The sequence below is a fragment of the Antechinus flavipes genome, chromosome 6 (assembly GCF_016432865.1).
Source record: "Antechinus flavipes isolate AdamAnt ecotype Samford, QLD, Australia chromosome 6, AdamAnt_v2, whole genome shotgun sequence".
Lineage (NCBI taxonomy): Eukaryota > Metazoa > Chordata > Mammalia > Dasyuromorphia > Dasyuridae > Antechinus > Antechinus flavipes.
Genome location: NC_067403.1, coordinates 166,216,823 through 166,239,446, shown reverse-complemented (window position 1 = coordinate 166,239,446; position 22,624 = coordinate 166,216,823). Strand labels below are relative to the sequence as shown.

General features: G+C 36.1%; 1 protein-coding gene across 2 annotated transcripts in view; it reads left to right on the top strand.

Moving 5' to 3' along the window:
• Positions 1-21,496: 21,496 nt before the first annotated feature.
• The window catches only part of ART3 (ADP-ribosyltransferase 3 (inactive)), a 33,482-nt gene continuing 32,354 nt past the window's right edge, over positions 21,497-22,624 (top strand). The window contains exon 1 of one of the 2 annotated variants that reach the window (XM_051964396.1): positions 21,497-21,614. The gene's annotated coding sequence lies outside the window, so the exon portion shown is untranslated. The remainder of the gene's footprint in view (positions 21,615-22,624) is intronic. The other variant, XM_051964395.1, reaches the window with a different exon arrangement.

Below are 22,624 nucleotides of genomic sequence, written 5' to 3'. Positions count from 1 at the left end.
TGGGTTAAAATGATTGTTTAAAGAAATTTATCAGGAAAAGGGAGAATGGGATTTCAGGATTACAGAGTTGAAAGGAACTACAGAGGTCATTGAGTTGACTCTCTACCCTACCAAAAATCTATATCCCCAACAAATGGTCATGTAGCCTTCTCTTAAAAAACTTCAATGAAACAGAACTCACTTAAGGAATTCCAATAAATAACAATGAAAAGTAATTGATGGATAATTTTCAATTATACAGCACTCCACACCCTACAGAATATCCTACTTAAAACAGCCCTGTAAAAATAAACATTGGAAATATTATTCCTGATTTCTGATTAGAGAAAATAAAATCCAGAGAAGGCAAATGAATTGTTATGGTCACAGTTAATAAATGTTGAAGCCAGAATTTGAACCAGATTCCTTGATAATGCTTCCTTTCTATTTTTCCTCTTTGGATAGGGAGATACTGAAGCTGCATTGGAGATACTGACTCCTGAGGGAATAAGGTTTTGGAGGTATGGAAATGAATATGATCAAAGGCTCAAGTATCAGGGATTAACCTTTACAGTTATGTGTCCAGAGAAAAGGAAAAAGTGGAGGAGAAAGTGGACTCAGCAGTTTTGAGAACTGCAGGGGGGAAGTTGGGGGAACTCCTTGTGGAAAGACTTCAGTGGTACACTTGTTCTGTTCAGATCCAGTTCTGAGAAGAGGATGAAGTCTGAAACCATAGCTATGAGGAAGGAAATAGGAATCCTTAAAGGCAGAGTATTGAACAATTCAGCATCATAAATTTCTAGTGGGCAAAATGAGCTTTTTAAATTCCATTTATTTTTTTAATGGAATTTTAATATTCCATTTATTGCTAGCACTTCAACTTTTGTAAAGTACTTAGATTCTTATTTCATGGCTATGAAATGTTATTGCCTCGTTTTTTTCAGAAGAGGAAATAGGTTCAAAAAGATAAAGTGATTTACCCAGAGTCATACAACTAATTAAGTATCTGAGGTCGGATTCAAATACAGATCTGACTCCAGGCATTCTATCTACCAGTCACACAGCCAAACATTGAACATACAAATATTGTAACATATTTCAAAGGAACCCTCTTATTCTCATACATTTAACAAAATGTTACATTTTTCTGGAAATGTTTAAGATCTAGTCTACCTTGAGCCAAAGGAATGGATTTGAGGAGAGCTTTCCAAACACTCTTTTCAGTCTTTCCAAGGCATGCTATGCAGTCCGTTCTTCATTTATTCATCCAGGTTAGCAAGTATCAAAACTAATAGTTAGCATTAGTACAAATAAATGTATAGACTTAAACATCCAATTTGCTTTTTGAGGCCTATTTTTTAAAGAATTTATTTAGCATTTTATTTTTCTCCAATTACATGTAAAAACAGTTTTCACCATTCGTTTTTAAAATTTTGAATTCCAAATTCTCTCCTTTACTCCCTACTCTCCTCATTGAGAAGGCAAGCAATTTGATATATTATATATGTGTAGGCATGCAAAACATAGTTTTATATTAGTTGTGTTGTTTAAAAAAACAAACATAGACAAAAGTCCTTTCCCTTCCCCCCTCAACTTGTCTTGGATCATTGTATTGCTGAGACTAGCTAAATCATGCAGAATTGATCATCGCAAACTATTCTTGTTACTGTGTTCAACATTCTCCTGATTCTTCTCGTTTCATTTTTGCATCAATTTGCCATTCTACAATGGATGGAAAAAATTCTAATTCTTTGTCACCAGAAAAGAATTGCTATGAATATTTTTGTTTTTTCCTTTGTGTTTTTTAAGTCTCTTTTGTGATACAGATTTAGTGGAATTGCTTGGTCAAAGAGTATGCATGACTTTATAAGCCTTTGAGTATTGGTTCCAAATTGTTCTATAAAATGGTTGAATCAGTTCACAACTTTGAGGTCTAGTTTATCACCATAGTTTGAAAAAGTTCGAAAAAAGGAACTGGAACAAGGATTAACAGCAGAGGACTAAAGAGATGATAAAATTCTAAACAAAATACATTTGTGATAATAATTTAAAAGTAATATAGTTACTAGACAGGTCGTTAAGAACCTTCCTCATCTGTGAAAAGGATTTTCCCTTTTAACTTAAGTTCCCCTTTTTTGAGCTAACATTTTCCTTTTGCAGATGATAAGAAGAGTTTAAAATAAAAAGTTTAGAAACAATTTGCGGGTACTTTTCCTTCAAATCAGAATGAACTCTGTCCTAAAATAGTAGTTGTAGAAGTGAACTTATCCCAGCTACATTTCCAACAATAAGAAAATAGTTATGAATGAAACACAAGCTACCTGCGCTGGCTCTGACCAAGGGTAAAATTTTCTCATTCTTGGTATTTTATAGAACTGAGAGGCAAAAGAAAAACTTTAGTATAGGAGGGGAACTTGATAATGTTCCACAATGGCCTCACAAGAGTTGCTGTGAGGTTGAGTTTCTGAACCCCTTGTGAAATAGCACTGCCAGGCTACTGCCCAGAACAGGGGAGGTGAGCAGAAGTGAGGAAAGCCATGCTGAAACATGGACTTTATATTCACCTGCTTTGATCAGCTGAGTTCCTCCCATGGCCAACATATTGTCATTCCTTCCAGAGCTCTCCATCCCCATGATACTAAACCCCTGATTGCCAAAGTCCTTTACTACCTTATTTTTACATATCCCACATATCCCAACTTTACTCCCATAAAGTCCCTTGTAAGACATGTCTGCCTTTTCTGTGATTTTCTCTACAACTCTTAATCAATGAAACAGGAGATCACTGCTGCTGGCCCAGAAGAGGATAGGGCACTCTCACCCAATACAGGGCCCAAAGATCTGGATTCATGTCCAAATAGGGCTCAGTTATGGGGTAAATCTGACCTCTTAAGACAAAGGTCAAGCCTATTTTGCTAGTATGTGCTTCTTTGTACCCATCCTGCCTCAGAGTCCTGGGGAACAATCCATTAAATTGGCTCATGAATAGGGCCCCCCAGAAATGGGGTAGAAAAGTATTTAATGTATAAAGTAGATCTGCTAGAGATGGCTGTTTATTTCCTTCACACAAAAGAAATATTTAAAACATAAAAGATTTAATTACACAATAACAGATTTAAAATATGATACCCTAACTTATATCTCCAGTTACATTTTCCTAGGATGTTGATACTTGAAATATTAAAAGATGGAGCTCTTAATGGATCTGTTGAATCAGCATTCCTTAACCTCAGCTCTGTACTTCCTGAAAAACTCTTTCAAAATCCATGCCTTTTGGAAAGTTAAGACAGCACCTGGACTCATCCTCTCAAGGGTCATATTCTTTGAGAAGAGTGTTTATTTCAGAAAACAACTCCTATGAAGAGCTTCATTTTAGGAATCCAGAAACTCCCAAACTCTCAAATTCACAAGGTTGCCTCAAAGGTTAGAAATGTCCAGACAAGGATCACTGTTTAGTAACTTATGCTCAGAGAAAGAAATTCAAGGCAGAAAATGCAGTCATGCAGTGACTTGAAATCCTCCTTCAGGATGAGCTATACAACCCCAGGCTCCATAACTGAAATGTAAGAATAGACCATAAATGTTGGAGATGGGGAGGAGAGAAGAGACTCTCCTCATCATGAGTGGTGCCAGACAGACAAGACTGAGGAAGGGATGCTATGAAGACTTAAGGAAAGTGGTTAGGAATACCTACTGTTTTTAGTGGAATCAATTAGGTTTGAGTACCAAGACTGTCTTGGTCCAGTAAGTACTTAGTTGAAATTAGTTAACATGATTTCATAGTATACCCCCTCAACATTTGCCTGATTTCTTCTGGCTCCATGCAGCAGCAAATAAATAAGGAGCAAAGAAATAAGATGGAGAGACTAATCCAGGATGGGAGTTTAATAAGGAATGAATGGCCTTGATAGCAAAGTGAGCAAGAGATTAGAGAACTCTGCTCGTGTAGCTGGTTGAACTGATTCATTATACAAGTCAGGATTGGAAAGAGTAAAGAGTATGGACAAAACAGGGTCAATGGCCGAAAAAGTGACTTAAGGATAGAGAGATTGGGGGTGGTAGTGAGAATGAACAACAGGAAGTTCAGAAGAAGTAAGGGATCCAGACGATGGAATTATAAAAGATGACTGGGTAAGCAATTTTTGAGTTATTTATTCAATTATGGAAATGAAACACTTGTGGATGGCAAAATAAAAGGTGCAACCATCCCTGTGTGTAGCAGAGAAGGAGGTGATTGAATAAAGGAAAAAAGCATTTATGAAGCCTTTAGTGTGTGCTATGCACTGAGGAAATAAGACAGTCCCCTACTCTCTGGCCCTGCCACCCTCTTGGTGAGACTGAGCTGCTTTTACCATGCTTGATGGCAGGCTTTTTGAGGACCTGTGGAACCTCAGCTTCAAGGCAGTGGGGTTTGCGGATTCCTTGGGCCAATTTGGCTCAGCTCATTTGACCAGCAACCAGATTGTCTAGTCTGGTGAACAAGCTCTAAAGTCATCTAATGCTATTTGAATCAAAAATACCTGAGATTGGACCAAATTTCCTTACTACTGAGTAGGATTTGTTCAGACAGAATGAGATTCTGAAGGAATGAGATTTAATTTTTGTTTTTTTAGACTCCCAGATTTCTTAGTATGCTTTAATATACCCTGCCTGTGTCTCAGGTCATGTTAGTTTTCCCTCTCTAGTTCTGTTATATATTTTTTTGAGGTGTGAGGATCAGAGTTGCATCCATAACTGTCATAGTTTTATAAGTAAGTCTGAAATTAATCAGGAGCTTGGGAGCTGCTTTCCCAGCCTCATTGGCAATAGCACGGCTTGTGCTGGAACTAAGGCTCGTGAGGCCCCTGATGAGTTGGGAGGGAGATCTCTCATTCTATGGTTCATGAGCCCTGATTCTCCTTGGAGACCTAGCCTGTAAGTACAAGTGGAGATTGAAAAAATTACTTCAGAAGGCACACTACATTTTTGGCAGTTTCTTAATGTTGCTTCTTTTGGCTTCAGGAACATTTCAAACAGTGAGATACAATGGAAAGAGCACTGGACTTGTAGGCAAGGAACCTGGGTTTGAATCCTTGCTCACCTGTTATTTCACCTGTGCAACCTCTGGAAAGTCAGGCCCTTAGAGGTACAGTTTCCTCATCTAAAAAGTGGAAGTATTGGACTAGATGACTTTTAATGATCCTTCCAACTCCCAATCTCTGAGTCTGTATCTATGTGAAGACATTGAAGTATTAAATGTCTATTGGCTAGGGCTTTTCTTTAAGGGATTTATCTCTTGTTAAGGAGGAGAAAACAATGACTTTAGGATCCCTTCCTACTCTGTGATTCTGTGAAATGATGCCAGAAGGGGACATTGATTCAGCTAACATTTTTTAAGTACCTGTGTTTAACACACTATGCTAGGTGCAATACAAAGGCATAACTGGTACAGTTACATGATCAGACAAGTTCAGGAAGAACTGTAATGTTAGTATAGAAAGAAATATGGAAGTACAAAATAAATGCTTTGAGATTAGAGGAATAAGAGATTCTATACTACCAGCTAAAATGGAGGTTTTTTAACCTTTTCTTTTTTTATTATTTTCTTTTTTTAAAAAATGTCCTAGATCCCTTTGGTTGTCTGGGTGAAACCTCTAGACTGCTTCTCAGAATCGTTTTTTAAAATGCATAAAACAAAATACATAGGATTGCAAAGGAAAATAGTTATGTTAAAATGTATATATCAAGTTATATATTTTTAAAAATCAGCATTTGTACTCCAGGTTAAGAACATTGGGGCTAGAGAAATCAGATAAGATTTTACAAAGAAAGTGGTGTTTAAGTTGGGCAATGAAGGAGACTGGGAGTCAGGGAACAGAATGTTAAAAAGTGCATTTCAAATATAGGAAACACTGTGTGATTCTGGATTTGATTTGGAGCAATGTAACATGAAACTGAAGAATCCTAAGTGTTCCCATTTTTATTGGAATTAGATATGAATGAGGGTGATGTGAAAAAAGCAAGTGGGGCTGTGATGGAGGAAGAGGACATCAACAATAGAGTCTGGAAAAGATGGGCCTACATCTCTGATAACAGGGGTCCCACTGTGGATTCTGTAAATGACAGCAGAATGTGCCTCATTGAAACCTTTGGTGAATGCTGAATTGGGTCCTTTAGGGCAGAGGCTGCTGCAGAGGTTGTATTAGAGCATCTGGGCACAAGAAAGGATTCCTAGAATGAAAGGATTGATAAAATTTCCAGAGGACCCTTATTTGTTTCACTAAACAAAGTAAGCCTCCATTGTATGTAGAACATGGGTTGATACTGCGGAAGATATAACATTTACATCCTGGGGTTTAGAGCTAGAATGGAAGTTATTGGATCCTCTTTTTTTATTTTGCTTTGAACCTAAATATTAAAATGAAAAATCCTAGCATTTTCATATATAAAATAGATCATAGGAGGATTTCATATGAAATAATGAATCCATGTTTCACATTGTACATGTATATGTTCCATATGTGTAGAGGGCCTCAGATAGTGCAAGAATTCTGGGTAAGGTATAAGACCCTTCAGCCTAAAGAGAACCTGGTGACAATGTCTGGTTTGGCTCCCCATCTCTCACCCTTTCTGAGAAGTCAGGGAGGGCATGACCACCTGTGTTTTACTTGAAGCAAGGGATACTTACAGTAAAGAGAGGCATTTACATGTCAATAGCCGAGTGCTTATAGTTAGCACTGTGTGCTGTGGTGATGTAATGCTATATAGTTAGCACTTGCTCAGTGTGAGGTGATGATGTAATGGTTCTCTAGTTGGCACATGCTCAGTGTGCAGTAGTGATGTAATCATACTAAGGTATTTAGGAGCTGAGAGGACGTGAAATAAACGGACTCCATCTTTAACCAGCCACGTGGCTCTCCTGCCTTCTTCACTCCTCCACTAAGACCAAGGACTCGGGCTGGTCCTGAGATCCTGCAGAGAGCTAGTCCAGACAGTGTATTTTGGCACCCCAGCCAAAGGGATAAGCATAGTACATTTTGGCACCCAAGGTGGGGCTCTAGAAAGCACACTATCCATATGTATATGTATGTGTGTAAACATACATACATATACTGTTTATATTTTAAATGCATTGTGTGTATAGCCTCTATGTATATACATTCACACAATGCTCTATTTCAACATGTACCTTTTAAAACTACTTGTTTGTGCATTCTTTTGAACTTCTATCTTTGTAAAATGTTGCAAATCTTAAAATGTTTCAGTGCACATGAAAGTAATGGAATTTATTGTTCTATAAGAAATGATGAACAAGCTAACTTTAGAAAGGCCTGGAAAGATTTACACAAACTGATAATAAGTGAAACAAGCAGAACCAAGGATACATTGTCTACAACAACAGCAAGAATGTGAGATGATCATATGAAAAACTTGGTTCTTTTCAGCAGTTCAGTGATCCAAGGCAATCCCAATAAACTTTAGATAGAAATCTGCATCCATAAAGAGAGCTATGGAGATTGAATGAACACATGTTGTATTCACTTTTTTTCCTCTTATGGTTTTTCCCTTTTGTTCTGATTGTTCTCTCCCAACATGATTCATAAAGAAATATGTATTTAAAAAGTTAACATACAGGTATAATCAGGAAAAAAAAACAATTAAAATATTTCAGTGCCCTCTTTTGTCATTGTCATCATCATCCAACTTCTTAATATCCCAGCTCACCTCTTCCTCCCAACCCTGCTCTCAGGGCACATCCATCACATCTCTGTCAGAAAATGGGTAACATGTTTAATCATAGGTCCATTGGAAATATGATTGATCTTTGCTCTGAGCAGAGTTCTTGAATCTTTCAGAATTATTTTTCTTCAGATTTCACTCACTTCTCTGTGTCAATCCATACTTCCCATTATTATCTGGAATTTCTTTCATCATTTTTTAAAGATGTGGTGATGTTCCATTATACTTGTGTACCACAGTTGTTTCAGCCATTCTCCAGCTGGGTAAATTGGTTAGTCTTGCTTGGTTTCTACTTGGATCCTTCATTGACCTTTATCTTCTGAGCTTTGAGACTCTCTTGGTGGCATTTCAAATTAGAATTTTATGAAGCTTGGAGCTCCTGGGCTTAAGATCTCCTACTATTAGTAATACCATACCTACACTGTTTGCTTTTTTCCTGCTGTCCTTCATAGTCTGCAGTGTGGATATCTGAAGCTTTCTTGAGGCAGCCCTTTGCTTTTGCAGTCATAGAATACAGAACCCACCAGGCTACATGTATCTCTGTTCAGTTTCTAATCTTTCTTGAAGACTTCCAGTTTGTTCAACTGTGTTAACTTGGCTTTTCTGGTGCCTCTTCTTTTTTTTTTTATTTTTTTTATTTTTTTTTATTTTATTTTTTTTTAAATTTTATTTTATTTAATAATAACTTTGTATTGACAGAATCCATGCCAGGGTAATTTTTACACGACATTATCCCTTGCAATCACTTATGTTTCGTTTTTTCCCCTCCCTCCCTCCTCCTCCCCCCCCCCAGGATGGCAAGCAGTCCTATATATGTTAAATATGTTGCAGTATATTCTAGATACAATACATATTTGCAGAACCGAACAGTTCTCTTGTTGCACAGGGAGAATTGGATTCAGAAGGTAAAAATAACTCGGGAAGAAAATAAAAAATGCAAATAGTTCACATTCCTTTCCCAGTATTCCTTCTTTGGGTGTAGCTGTTTCTGTCCATCATTTCTCCAATGAAACTCAGTTAAGTCTCTTTGTCAGAGAAATCCACTTCCATCAGAATACATCCTCATACAATATCGTTGTCGAAGTGTATAATGATCTCCTGGTTCTGCTCATCTCACTTAGCATCAGTCCCTGTAGGTCTCTCCAAGCCTCTCTGTATTCATCCTGCTGGTCATTCCTTACAGAGCAATAATATTCCATAACATTCATATACCACAATTTACTCAGCCATTCTCCAATTGATGGGCATCCATTCATTTTCCAGTTTCTAGCCACTACAAACAGGGCTGCTACAAACATTTTGGCACATACAGGTCCCCTTCCCTTTTTTAGTATCTCTTTGGGGTATAAGCCCAATAGAAACACTGCTGGATCAAAGGGTATGCACAGTTTGATAACTTTTTGGGCATAATTCCAGATTGCTCTCCAGAATGGTTGGATTCGTTCACAACTCCACCAACAATGCATCAGTGTCCCCGTTTTCCCGCATCCCCTCCAACATTCATCATTATTTTTTCCTGTCATCTTAGCCAATCTGACAGGTGTGTAGTGATATCTCAGAGTTGTCTTAATTTGCATTTCTCTGATCAATAGTGATTTGGAACACTCTTTCATGTGAGTGGTAATAGTTTCAATTTCTTCATCTGAAAATTGTCTGTTCATATCCTTTGACCATTTATCAATTGGAGAATGGCTTGATTTTTTATAAATTTGAGTCAGTTCTCTATATATTTTGGAAATGAGGCCTTTATCAGAACCTTTAATTGTAAAGATGTTTTCCAGTTTGTTACTTCCCTACTAATCTTGTTTGCATTCGTTCTGTTTGTACAAAGGCTTTTTAATTTGATATAATCAAAATTTTCTATTTTGTGATCGATAATGGTCTCTAGTTCATCTTTGGTCACAAATTTCTTTCTCCTCCACAAGTCTGAGAGATAAACTATCCTATGTTCCTCTAATTTATTTATAATCTCGTTCTTTATGCCTAGGTCATGGACCCATTTTGATCTTATCTTGGTATGTGGTGTTAAGTGTGGGTCCTTGCCTAATTTCTGCCATACTAATTTCCAGTTATCCCAGCAGTTTTTAATCAAATAATGAAATCTTATCCCAAAATTTAGAATCTTTGGGTTTGTCAAACACTAGATTGCTATAGTTGACTATTCTGTCTTGTGAACCTAACCTTTTCCACTGATCAACTAATCTATTTCTAAGCCAATACCAGATGGTTTTGGTGACTGCTGCTTTATAATATAATTTTAGATCAGGTACAGCTAGACCACCTTCATTTGATTTTTTTTTCATTAATTCCCTTGAGATTCTCGACTTTTTATTGTTCCATATGAATTTTGTTGTTATTTTTTCTAAATCATTAAAATATTTTCTTGGAAGTCTGATTGGTATAGCACTAAATAAATAGATTAGTTTAGGGAGTATTGTCATCTTTATTATATTTGCTCGGCCTATCTAAGAGCACTTAATATTTTTCCAATTATTTAAGTCTGACTTTATTTGTGTGAAAACTTTTTTGTAATTTTGCTCATATAATTCCTGACTTTCCTTTGGTAGGTAGATTCCCAAATATTTTATGCTATCAACAGTTATTTTGAATGGAATTTCTCTTTGTATCTCTTGCTCTTGGATTTTGTTGGTGGTTTATAAGAATGCTGAGGATTTATGGGGATTTATTTTGTATCCTGCTACTTTGCTAAAATTATGAATTATTTCTAATAGCTTTTTAGTAGAATCTTTGGGGTTTTCTAGGTATACCATCATATCATCTGCAAAGAGTGATAGTTTGGTTTCCTCATTGCCTACTCTAATTCCTTTAATCTCTTTCTCGACTCTTATTGCAGAGGCCAGTGTTTCTAATACAATATTGAATAATAACTGGTGCCTCTTCTTTCCAATTGCACCTGACTTTTAGTTTGTGTAATTCTGGGATGGAAGAAATTACTGTTATGTCTCATTAAATTTCTTGATGATTTGGTCTGGTGGTATTTTCAGGTATTTTTCATTCTTTTGATTTAAACTGTTATTTTTTTATTCTGAACTAAGAGAGAATTTCTAACCAAAAGGTTGCTTTGGGCAGATCCATAGCCTAAACTTTATTCAATATATCATTATCATGTAAAACAGAAAACAAAAAGAAAGAGAAAATATAGATGATTATACAAAAAAGGGAAAGTATACTTGTTGAAGAAAAATGTATATTATTATTATTATATTATTAGTTATGAGACTTATAAGAGAACTCATCTAAGTATAATACATTTCACTAAGTCAACAAGAACTGTCAGGTCAGATAAGGAAACCTTTCTTAGAACTCTAGAATTCTCCAAATTTAGCCACTAAGTCTTTTTGTACTAATAAAAGGAGAAAAGGAGAAAAGACAAGAGCTGCTGTAAATGGTCTTGCATTTCACTGGGGTTATTTACAACACAATGATTGGTAAAAACAAGATAGAGTTAGCATACCTTGAAGCAGGGCTCTTCCTAAAGAGATGAGTACTGATGTATTACTTTCAAACATGTCAGGGAAGTTCATGGTGCAATAAAAGGAACCTTGGTAAAGGATATTAAGATAAGGACAGTGTGGAGGTTTCCTGAAAGCTGCCAACTTCAGAATACTTGCTAAAGCCAATCTTTGGGAGGGGAATTTTGTCTATTTCTATAACTCCAAATCCAGGTTTTTTTCTATTATGACATGGTTCCTGCCTTCATGGAGTTCATTATTGTAGGAGAATGTGTCATATATAGCTAGATTATGAGACAAATGTATGAGAGGAGGTACAGAGTGCTTTATGAAGTCCCCAGAGAAAACACAAGAATAAAAAAGGGACTAGTTTAATCAAAGCAGAGGGATTCATGTACAAAAATAGTGAGAGAGGAAGAGAATTTGGAACTCAATTTTTAAAAAATGTTAAATGAAAAGAACATTCTTTTATATGCACAACAGAGGAGAGAAGAAAGTTCAAAACCACAGACAAGATTTCAAGAAAGTCAAGCTGTCATCAACCACATGAAAAAATGCCCTAAATTAGAGGTGTTGAATATGCAAAATTCTTGAGTACAGTCAAATCAAAATTAAAATGTTAATAGCAAATATTTAATAAAATAAATTTAAAATATGATAAAACATAGATAATACCATATTTTAAAACTAAGACAGAAAGGATACAGATCAGTAGTCCAGTTTCTGTTTGATTTTGACACCAATGTTCTGTATCACTAATAAGGAAGAAGTGACAACATTAAAATTCAGAACTATTCCTTCATACCCATCAGAATGGCAAAGACAACCAAAAAAAAAAAAAAAGACAAATGTCAAAGAGACTGCAAGAAGATAGGAACAATAAAATGGTCTAGTCATTCTGGAAATTGGAACTGTGGTCACAAGGTCATTAAACCATGCATCCCCTTCAGTGCAGCCATGCCACAAATAGGTCTTACCTCAAAGTTGTCAAGAAAGAGAAAAAGGATATCTATGTGCCAAAAAATGTTTATGGAAGCACTTATTATATTAGTCAGCAACTGGAAATTTAAGGAACTATCCATCCCTTAGGGAATAGCTAAAGGAAATCATGGTATATTGATGTAATGGAATACAATTGTGCCAAAAGAATGATAAAGTGAACAGTTTTAAAAACACGTGGGAAAACCACTATGAAATGATACAGAATGAGGCAAGCAGAAATAGAATAATATATACAATGACAACAACATTATAGAGAAAACAACTTTACAAAGCTTTGAAACTCTGATCAAACAATGATAGATCATGATTTCACTAAATTAATGATAAAATATTTTACCCATCTTTTGCTAGAAAACTGATAGACATAAAATGCAGAATGAACCATACATTTTTAGATTTGTCCAATGCAAGAACTTGTTTTGCTATGCAATGCATACTCATTATAGGAGGTCCCTTTTTCTTTTTTAATTGTTTACTTGGATGAGAGAAGAGGAGGGAACAAGATCGATGTTTATAAAAACAAACAAATAAATAAATAAATGAACTAATAAAAAAGTATATCTAAGAAAATTAACTCCATTTAAAATTATATGCCTAGAGCAATGGATTCCAAACTTTTTGATGGTACACACCAATCAGTAAAAACTTTTCACACCGTAGTTTCATTCAAGACAAATTTGGGATCATTCTACCATATTAGAAGAATTTTGGTTTGACTTGATTGCAATCATTTCCTTGAGACAGCAGGTCACATACCTAATTAAAGCTTGCAGAATTTAGCTAAACCCTGAAACTCTAATCTCAATGATTATTTGACTAGTGATACCAGTATTTCTGGCTCAGCTGTATTATCTCTGTTTACTTAAGATGATCATGTCAAATAACTAGATATAGTTAATGTCATATATATAGTTAAAGCTATAGTTAATGTATGTTTAATTGATAGACTGCAAATTCCAGCTCTATCCTAGTCTTTATCTATATCAATTTGTAATGTTACTGGATACGGCGCTTCCACTTCCGCTATTTCTTCTTCGAAGTATAAATCTTCCATTTCTACCCTCTGTAAAATTCCATTGTTTTTGTTTCAATGTAACTAAGACCAATATAAGTCTACTGAATCTGCTGCTCAAGGTCCACAGTTTTATACTATGACCATATAATAAATCAGTTGGCTACAGTATCTTCCAAGGAATCCTTGAACAATTTTTGACCGTACTTTAAAGCCTTTCTTGATCCCTCCAGATGCTAGTGCCTTCTTCCCGAAATTACCTTATTTTGTATATCTCTATATGCATACATGTTATGTCTCCTACTAGAGTCATATCTTGATATAAGATATATTTTATTTTTTAGTCTTTTTAATTTGTTTTCATATTTCTTTTTATCTCATGGAATCATTAGCTTCTATGATTGGACTATTGTAATTTTCATAGAGTGTTCTCTGAGTAAGGTTTTATGTTTATTGGTCTAATCTGTTAATTTTCATTTTAAGTCTATTCTTTTAATCCTTTCTCTGGAGTTTATTTCAATTACAATATCACTTTTTTCAATTCTTGTTTAATTTCTCCAAGGAATGAATGCTAATTGACCTTGTAGCTAAGTTATGTCTTTTTTTTTTTTGAAACTTTGCTTATTTACAATATAGAATAATAGTTCTGAAAATGTAGTGTAGGAACTCCTAGAGGTCTCTGAGACTACCCTTTCTAAGAATCCATGAGGTTAAAACTGTTTTAATAACAATACTAAGTTATTTTAATTTTTAGTATGGCAAATACAATTTTAGCCATATAAACAAAGCTCTTTGTGATGTCCTTAATAACTATTTAGAATGTAAACAATTCCTGAAACCAAAACATTCAACAATTAAGGATTCCTGAAACCAAAAAGTTTAAGAAATACTAATTATCTTCTTCAAGGATTGTGTGTTAGGTATCCTTGGATTCATAATAGCTTTTATTTGTGGATTTTTTTTTCTTTACTCATTCCTCTAGTCTTACTTCCTGATATGGGACTTTGTGTTAGGCTTAGAGTCTTTACAGTTTTGTAAGCCACGTTGGAGCTTTGTTTGTTCTGATGTATATTATCAGATATGATGCCATTGCTTTCTCTAGGAGGTGAATACTATGTTCAAGGATGTAAGGGATGGCTCAGACCACATAAAGGCTTTATTTATACACAGTATAATCCTTGTCAGCTATTTGGAAGACTCTCTCATTTTGGAATAACAGAACCATAAGCTTGCATCTGGTCTGCACCACTTGCTGAAGTGATTCAGCTACAGCCCTTAGCCCTAGTTTGTACTTGGGCTCTGACCCCCTTGTTGCATGAGAACAATATGGATGTAAGTTGACCCCGTTCTTCCTCTTTTCTCTGTCCCTAGCCATCAGCCTCAGCCCAGTCCCCATTCAGGAAAGGTGTGCCTTCCTAGCTGGATCATCGCTGGTTCTCTGGAGAACTTTGGCTGGGTACAAAAAGGACCAACAGTAGTTTATGCTTAGATTTTCTAATCCCTACTCATGCTGGTACTCTTTTTTTGGTCTGATAGGAGAGAGTAGGCTTTCTTAATCCTTTTTACTCTCCATCTTTAATAATCTTCCTGTCATACCTTTCTCACTAAGCCCTCCTCCCTCCATACTACATTTAGAAATACCTGACTGTCATCCCTCTACCTGTAAATAGTTACAGCAAATCAGGGGCTCGTTCAAAAGTCACCTGACTGTGTTCATCTAGATGAGAAGAGTTAAGTTCCAGTCTGGCCTGGCCAGGCCTGTTCCCTTTCTTGGTATATTTGTGTCTCTGTTTGCTGGACTCTTCGTGGAATTTCTGGTTCCTTTCCATGGGGCTATGTCCTAGGGTCTCTCTTCCCATGTGAGTATGTTTTTCCCCAAAGCCACGAGATGGGATTCTGCTATAGATGAGCGATGTGAACTTTTGTAAGTCACTTAGCTTTCTTCCACTTTAGTTTGCTTATTCATGTAGGGACCCACATGATGTCTGTTCTTTCCTGGCTTTAACTTATACAATTCTAGTTGAGTCTGCATTTCATGATCAAAGAAGTAGATGCAAAAATCCGTAACTTTTTAAATTACCTGCTTGCTTGTTAATGCAATAACTTACAGAATGCTACATCATGGTGTAACAGAAAGAGTATTAGATCTGGAATTGGCATGTCTGAGTTGGAGTCTGAGTTCTATTACTGACCTGAAGTGTGACCTTGAATAAATATTTTTACCTCAGCTTTATTTTCTTTCTCTATAAAATTGTGATGATAATAATCACGCTGTTTAACTTGCAAGATTATTATAAGTAAAGCACTCTGTTTCCTCTAGGTCATAGAGAAATCTCAGATTCACAATTTTTAGGACACAAGCCCATAAAAAAGCTTTATTGGTATATTTCACGCTAAGACAAGGAGAAATCAGTTTATAAAGTTACAAATAATTCTTTGGCGGTATATATAGAATCACAAAGTGAGAGTGGTCATGCTGAATTGCAGTATGTTTACAGTTGACCTTAAAAATGAGGTGGGGCAGCTTATTGTGTTCTGTAAGATGGAAGAAAGCTTTGCTATTGTGCACATCTGTCTTGGGGGATAGAGCAGAACAACTTTCTTCTTCTTTGTGGCCAGCCTTGCACACCAACTGGGAAGAGTGAATATGAGAGAGTGGACGTGACAGCTTATTTCCCATTAAAATAGGGACTAGTTTAAAAACAGACTCAGAAATCCCTCCTTGCCTCTATATTTACCAAGCACTATATGAATATGAATTATTAAACTAATTGACCCGGAACACAGGGAAGTGTCTGAGCAGAAGAATGGAGCTATATAAGAGTTACAGTGAAGATTGTGAAGTCTTAGAAGTGATAAGATTTGCCAATGGGGTTAGACACCTGAGAGTGAGAATTCCCATGATAATCATAGGGAATGGGGAAGAAGGAAGGATTTTGGAAAATAGAAGAGTTCTGTTTTAGGCATGTTCATGTTGAGATATCTATGGGATATGTAATTAGTAATATCCAAAATGAAGTTGATAATGTGGGACTAGAGTTTGACAGATAAATTAGGTCTGGACATATAGAGAACTAGGAATCATCTGTATAGGGATGATAATTGAATCATCCATCTGTGGAGAGATATCATCAAGCAAGGTAGTATAAAGTGAAAAGAGAAGAGGATCCAGTTAAAAAAACCTTGGGGAAATATTCACTGTTAGCACATGTGAACCACCAAAGGAAAATGGGGGGTGGGAGTAACACAAGCAGGGAGAAAGACAGGAGAGGAACATGTCCTGAAAATCTGGAGAGGAAAAATATTTAGGTTTAGATGATCACAGTGTCACATGCTACAGAGTGGTCAGTAAGGATGAAGCCTAACTTTAGCTGTGGCAACTAAGAGATTATTGACAACTTTGGAGAAAGCCATTTCAGTTGATTGATCAAGTTGGAAGCCAGATTGCAGAGGGTTTAGTGTGTTCCTCAGAATCTGGAAGTCCTTAATTCAAATGTGACCTCAGATGTTTGCTAGCTGCATAACCCTGGGTAAGTCACAGTTTGCCTCACTTTCCTTAGCTGTAAAATGGGCATAGTAGCACCTACATCACAGGATTGTTGTGAAGATTAAATGAAATATTGTTTGTAAAAAAAAAAAAGTGCTTAGCACAGATCTCAAAACATGAAAGACGCTATAATCAATACTTATTTCCTTTTCTTCTTTTTTCCCAGAAGATCTCTCAACCTCTTCTAGGAAGAACATTTTGCTTCTTCACCCCCTTTCTCCTTTTGGTCATTTCCTCCCAGGATCTTTATTTTAAGGAAGAATCCAGGTCAGCCACGTTATCTCTTTATTCCTCTCTGAGATCTGCTCCTCATTCTCTGGATTGCTTTCTCCTCCAACTCCTCATTTTAGCTATCTTCTCTCCTCCTATCTCCACTTAACAGCTCCATTTAAGTACTGTTTTCTCCATGCAGATGTATGATTCTTGAGGACAGGGACTGTCTTTTTTGCTTCTGTGCTTATCTTTGGGCCTAACACATAATGTAATTAATAAATGTTTGCTGTCTTGACTTAAGTGTGTGAGAGAATTGAATTTCATGTTAAAGAGCTCTAGTATGAGGGCAGGTGTTCATTGAAGAGAGACTGAGCTAGATACATTGAGGAAAGAATGCTCTGCCGAAATCCTGGCAGAGTACAGCTACTTTACTAAAGTGATCATCAAGCTCCTTTTTTGAGAAAGCTAGAGAGTGCAGTGGATAGAGCACTAGGCTTGGAGTCACCAAATCTTAAATTCAATTGTGACCTCAGATGCTTATTAACTTGTATCTCTGGGCAAGTCATTTGATCTCTGTTTCATTTCCCTCAATTGTAAAATGGGGATAATTATAGCACCTACATCACAGGATTATTGTGAAGATTAAATGAAATACTATTTGTAAAAAAAAAAAAATGCTTAGCACAGAGCCTGAAACAGAATAGGCACTATAATAAATATTTATTCCCTTCTTTTCCCCTTTTATTTTATCTTTAAATTAAATTATTTTTTTTTCATTTATTAAGCATATATCTTTTTCTCTTTCCACTTCTCTCTTTTATTTCTCAGGAAGTTTTTTGGGGGGAGTTTCTTTTAAGAGGTGATTGATGGCATCTTCCTATTTCTATTTTGCCTTAATTGTTCTAATATGTGTGAACATTTTTCTTTTATGATTTCTTGAAATATGTCCAGATTGTCTTTGGTCATACCTCTCAGCTGATGGCTGTTCAGTTATTTCAGTTGTATGTGACTTTTTGTGACCCCCAAAATTTTCTTGGCAAAGGCATCTGAGTGGTTTGTCATTTCCTTCTCCAGCTTATTTTATAGATGAGGAAACTGAGACAAACAGGGTAAAGTGACTTGGTCCAGACTAATAAGTGTCTGAAACTGAAATTGAATCCAAGGTACCATCTAGTTTCTCTAGCACTCAGGAAGGTAGCCCACTGATTATCAGGTAATTTTTTCTTGATTTATTTTTCAGGTTGGTTGTTTTCATTATTAGATCTCTTATGTTTTTTCTTTTTCTCAAACTTGTTTTAATATTTTTATTGTCTTGTAGAGTTATTTCTTTTGTGCTTATTCCATTTCAGTTTTTCAGGGAGTCTTACTTGTATAAATACCTTTGATTAGCTTTGTAAGCACTCATATGTAGCACCTTTTATACTAAGGCATTAATCCTCTTTCCAATTCTTTCCTCCATAATACTCATTTCTTTTCCAGTTCTTTCTCTAGCTTTTTCATTTATGTTATCATTTAAATTTTTATTAAAAATCTCTTGATTAAACTGAAAACTGAGTGGATGCCCATCAATTGGAGAATGGCTGAATAAGTTAAGGTATATGAATGTTATGGAATATTCTTGTTCAATAAGAAACCATCAGCAGGATGATTTCAGTGAGACCTGGAGAGACATACAGGAACTGATGCAAAGCGAAATGAGCAGAAACAGATCATTGTACACAGCAAAAGCAATATTATATGATGATCAATTCTAATGAACATAACTCTTTCCAATAATGAAGTGATTGAGGCCAGTTCCAATGATCTTGTGATGAAGAGAGCCATCTGCATCCAGAGAAAGGACTGTGGGAACTGAGGATGGATCACAACACAATGTTCTCACTCTTTTTGCTGTTGTCCTCTTGAATTTTGTTTTCTTACTCATTTTCTTTCCTTGGTGATCTGATTTTTCTTGTGCAACAAGAGATTTAACATATATTTTGACACGTATAACATATTTGATTGCTTGCCATCTAGAGGAAGGGAGTGGGGCGAGGAGGAGGGAAAAATCTGCGCAAGGTTTTTGCAAGATTCAATGTTGAAAAATTATCTGTGCATATGTTTTGAAAATAAAAAGCTTTTAAAAATCTCAATTCATTCTGTGTGTTCCAAATGATCTTATGGTAAGCTATATTTTTCTTGGAAGCTTTGATTATAGATATTTTGAAATTATTCTCTTCTGAGAGAGAAGATATTCTTTGATATTCATGACATATAGTTCTTTATTTCTTTTTATATACTCATTTTTCCAGTCTTATTTTCTGAATTGGGATCTTGTTTTAGAGCCAGGCTCTCTGTACTTCTGGTATTACTGTCATGCCCTCGTATGATCTTGGACAGTCTTATGTGATTTGCCGCTGCTTTGTTCTCCAGAAACTGCATGCTGAATGCTTCAGAAGATCATAGTGGGTAGCTTGGACCAGGTAGCTGCAAACTTTCAACAGAATCCCTGATGTCCTAATAAAAGGCATAGTCGGATTGTTGCCATCTGAGGCTTTCTAGACTCCAGACCCTAGTTGAGACAAGACATTACAGTTGCTGATTTGCCCCTTAGTAGAATTCCACTAGATAGTTGCTGATCTGAGCCCCTGTCAACTACATGATTCTGAAAGAATAGAATCAAGTATCTCTGATCTTCTCTAGTAAGCAGAGAGACAATGCTGAGGCACTATTTTGGGTTACTGTGGCCTGGTTTTATGCCAACATACCAAAATTTAAATTTATTTTCCAAAGTTACCTATTCTACTTCCAGTGTGTGGCTGTGAGATCCTGACCTATTCATCTTCAATAATCTCTTCCCTGTTTAGATGTCTATAGGTGGAATTTGTGAACTTGTGATCGAAAGCTGACTGATTATAGTTTCTCCTTAGACTTATAAACTACTATTTGGACTGGAATTTTTAAATTTTTATTGGAATAATGGGAGGAGCTGGACTGTTTGCTTTCTGCTATTACACTGTCTTGGCTGACATCCTGGGACTAGCAAAAATCTTGTCTCTGTGATCTGCCATATTCTGACTTTGAACTCTGGACACCTTTGGGTTATTAGACCTTCCAAAAAGAGTGAGGTCCTTTGATTTTAAACTCAGTTTTACCTGTTATGGCACAACAGTAAGTGAATGTTAACCAAAACAAGTGGGCAAGCCCATAAGCTAAGTTTCCTGGCTTTTTTATATAAAGAAGTTTACATGATGAGAATGGGCTATTGAAGGTCTAAAATCTTTTCAAGCTTCCATAGGCTACTCAAGGTCTGATCTGAGAAAACAAAGCTTTTAAAGGGATTATAACCCATATTCTTAAAATTCTAGCAAAAAGGCAACATGGATACATTTAGACATACCTAAATATAATTTTAGGCAGCTAGATAGCTCAGTGGATAGAGCATTAGGTCCAGAGTCAGGAAAATCTGAGTTCAAATGTGACTTTAGACACTTATTAGTTGTGAGTTCCTAGGCACAACATTCAACCTCTGTTTGCCTCCAGTATCTCTTTGCCAAAATAAAAACTAAAAACCCACGGGTCTCATTGGTGTGCTGTGGTTCATACGATCATGAAAAGTTGGACACAACTGAACAACCAGATGGGTGGATGTGTGCATGCACATGAATTTTCATAATGTATATGTAATTACTGTATGTATATACTTATATGTATATATACATATAGGTGTGAGTATATATACATACACACACACATATTCCCACATCCATATACATGTAATGGTATATATAGGCACATGGAGATATATACACACACAGCTAAATATATGTGTGCATGTGTATATAATTTCATGGAGAGACACTAGCAGCTCAAGGGGAATAGGATAAAGAAAAGTCTCTGGGAATGCATTCCAGGCATTATTTAGTATTATTTTTAGTTGTTTCTGGCTCTTTATAACCTCATTTGGGGTTTTCTTAATAATGATACTGTAAAAGTTTGCCATTTCCTTCTCCAGCTCATTTTACAGATGAGGAATTGAGGCAGACAGGGTTAATTAAGTGACTTGCCTATCTAGGGTCACACAGCTAGGAAGGGTCTGAAGCCAGATTTGAACTCAGGTATTCTTGACTCCCAGTCCAGTGCTGTATCCATTGGGCAATCTAGCTTTCACATTCAGGCATGGGGGACAACCTATGCATAGGCATTGCAGGTGACTAATATTGGACATTTTAATTTCCAATAAGATGTTAGCTGTTAGTCCGTTTTAGAGGGACAGGACCTTTTGGTTATATCAAGCATCTAGCTAGATTTAGCTCCATTCTTTAGAATGGCATTTCAAAATCCAAAGAACAGGAAAGGAAGTTATCTTCAGCTTCTGGCCATTCAGGGAATAGACAGATGTGGTCAGAGAATTCTAAGTGGCTTAGAAACATCGTGGACCCATCCGTAACAGTGATTGAAGGCACAGGGAGGAGCCCTAGTATAAATAGCAGTGGCCAAGCAAGGGTCGTTTGTCACTGCCAAGCTGTTTGGGGGTCATCTATAAAAAGAAAAGTACTGCCTGTCTCAGTTATCATTGTCAACAAAGTCTCACCCCACCTTGGAAGGCCAGTGTCTAGCTGGAGAATTGAGGAAGCAACTGGGGACTTAGAATCAACCAGTCATCCTCTCTCAAAAGGCAAAAAGCAAGGTAAACTTTTAAAATTCTCTACACTAAAATCTAAGTGTATATTTTAGGAGTATATTTGCCCAAATCTGAATAAAGAGGGAATATGGCTAAAGGAAGGAGCCCTGGAGTTGAAGTCAGAGAATTTGGATTTGGAGTCTCGCTCTACCATTTCTTTACTGTGTGAACCAAGATATCATTTAACTCCATTGGACCCCTAGTTTCTTTATAGATAAAATGAGATAAAATGTACTGTATGATCTTTAGGGCTGCTGCTAGCTAGTTCTCCTTCTCTGATTCTACATTACATTGTGACAGAGGCACCTCCTATATGAGAGTTGCCGCCAGGTTTTGGGGGAAAGAATATTGTGCTTCATATCTGCCTTAAATAATCTTTATCTCTGTGTCTGAGATGAGCCACTATTCATTTTCCTCATCTGTAAAATGGAGATGTAAAGCCATCTCTTTGGGCATCTCTTTTAAGATTTGTCAGAATCACAGAGGTAATACAATATAATATTCTTTGCAACCCCAAAGTATTATGTTATTGTTGGCTATCATTATTTCAAGTAAATTATATCCAAGTGAATGAAACTTAAAAAAAAAAACCTGATCTGTTAAGTCAGGCTTTCAGTCATAGTTTTATATATCTGGTGGAACTGCTGAAAGGAGAGGAAAATCTGGGCTACAGTGTTATGGAACTGGTAATGCTGTGGTCCCCTCTAATTTTTGATTTCTGTTATTATTAATATTGACTGATATTTTTAGCTTGTAAAGAACTTTACCCATAAATATATTATCTATTTCTCACACTGTATTGAGGCAGGGATACTGATATTATTATCTTTATTTTACAAATGGGAAAATAAGGGCTTAGAAAAACTGATCATCTCAAAGTAATCTTGTCATTAAGTGGCAGGCAGATTCTCTGAAACCAAATCTAGAGCTCTTTACCACATATTATCTTGCTTCTGCTTATTATCACTAGCTATGGAATTAAATTACCCTGTTGGTACCTTAGAAAGTTGCCAAGG